This window comes from Schistocerca cancellata, chromosome 1 (assembly GCF_023864275.1).
Source record: "Schistocerca cancellata isolate TAMUIC-IGC-003103 chromosome 1, iqSchCanc2.1, whole genome shotgun sequence".
Taxonomy (NCBI): Eukaryota; Metazoa; Arthropoda; class Insecta; order Orthoptera; family Acrididae; genus Schistocerca; species Schistocerca cancellata.
This window is the reverse complement of record NC_064626.1, coordinates 1,111,248,166-1,111,250,203: the sequence shown is the minus strand read 5'-3', so window position 1 is coordinate 1,111,250,203 and position 2,038 is coordinate 1,111,248,166.

The following is a 2,038-nucleotide window of genomic DNA, read 5'->3' as shown; positions in this document are numbered from 1 at the left end:
TTAGGTATAGAATATGATAGGAACTTCATGGGCCCTACGGCTTTGTTCAGTTTTTACGATTTCAGCTGTTTTCAACGCCATTGACGCTAATATCCATTTCACTTATTTTCTCAGTAGTGCGAGAAGTAATCTGCGGCAGTACTCCTAGGTTTTACTTTGTAAAGGAGAATTTGAAAACAGAGTTAAGCACTTCTGCTTTTGTTTTCGTTTCAACAAATTCGGTTCCTGTCTCGTCTGTGAGTGTCCGGACACTACCTTTGGTGCCGCTAACAGCCTTTACATACGACCAGAATTCCTTTGGCGTTTGTGAAACTTCATTCGAAATATTCTGCTGCGACAGTCATTGGAGTCTTCAGACATAGCTCTCTTGACAGCTAAACGCTTGTCATTCGGCCTCTCTCTATCTACAGCCATAAGCTTTGTTTCTTAGCTCTTAAACAGTACGATCTGTTTCTTTAGAAATTTCTTTATAGAGACTGCAGATCATGGACGTTCTCTCCCATCACGAACTGTTGTACTGGACAGGACTACATATCTGTCCAGCTAACTGTCAACTGTTCTTTTAAACTTGAGTCATAGTTCTTCTACATGCTCCTGTTCTGAGCTAAAAATTTCAAGTTTTTCACTAAACATAATACTACTGCTTCTTTATCTAATTTACTGAGCATACTTGTTTTAGCTGCCCCTTGTATTACGGTAATCACTGCTGCCACAGCCAAGTCATGGTCACTGATACCAGTTTCGATGTAGACATTCTCAAAGAGATCAGGTCTATTTGTTGCCATTAGCTTAATGTACTTCCTTCTTGAGTGGGGTTCCGAATTGTCTGTTGTAAGTAGTTTTCAGAGAAGGAATTTCGTAATGTTTCATGAGGTGTCATGTCACACCCACCACTAACAAAACTGTAATTGTCCTAACGGACTGATAGAGGGTTAAAGTGTCCTTCGATGGTTACAGAATCATTAAGGAACTTTCGTACTGGGTTTTATCTAATGTTTTCGGTTACATCAGGTGAGTCTGGTGGCCGATAGTAGGATCCAGTTATAGTGTTATGTCCACCATTGATACTTAATTGTGCCCAAACAACCTGGTATGCAGCTTCAGTTTCTAGCTCGGTAGGTTTGAGTTTCTTCTCTACTACAACAAATACAAGACCTCCATTTCCCATTAGTCTGTCCTTTCGATATATACTCAAATTTTTAAAATCACAAGAAGAGGACGTATACTTGGAAAAGGCCTGGAGATGGAAGAAGATTCCAGTTCGATTACATTATAGTCAGAGATTCCGAAATCGGATATTGAACTGTAAAGCACTGTGTATTGAATCGGGGAGCTAGAAACGACTGAGAGGCTTCGTACCTCAGTGGTTCAAAACTCCAACAACAGGCTACAGCAGTCCACTCACCCCAACGCCGCCCCACACCGAACCCAGGGTTCACCCAGTGGATTCGTGCCGGGGACTGGCACGACTTCCCGCTCGGGAAGCAGCGAGTTAGACTAAGGCATACTCAGGGGCATATACAGATTCGACTCACCAGTTAGTAATGATGAACAGTGTACTGTAGTTTAAGAAAACAGTTCGGAAAGATAAAAGTTAAAAGAAATTGAATACTGAAGTACTCAGGAACGATGAGATGGCTTTGAAGTTCTCTAAGACTATAGATATGAATACCACAATAAATAGTCCATTAGAAGATGAATGTACGTCTCTAAAAGTGGCAATCGCAGGAGCTGGACACATAAATTTAAGTACAAGTAAAGAATTTGCGAAGATACCTTGGGTATCGGAAGAAATACTTCATTGGGTTTCCGAAAGAAGAAAATACAAAAAGGTCAGGAGAAGTCAGGAACACATCAATATACAAATTAGTCAGTTAGAAACGCCAGAAACAGGAAGTGCAGAGAATCTTAGGGGAAATAGCTGCAGGAAAAATGTTGATCGGAGGGACTAATTCTGCACATAGAAAAGTCAAAACAACCTTCTGTGCAATTAAAAACAATTGTAGGTGGCAGTCTCCTACAAATGAAGTCAGAAGAA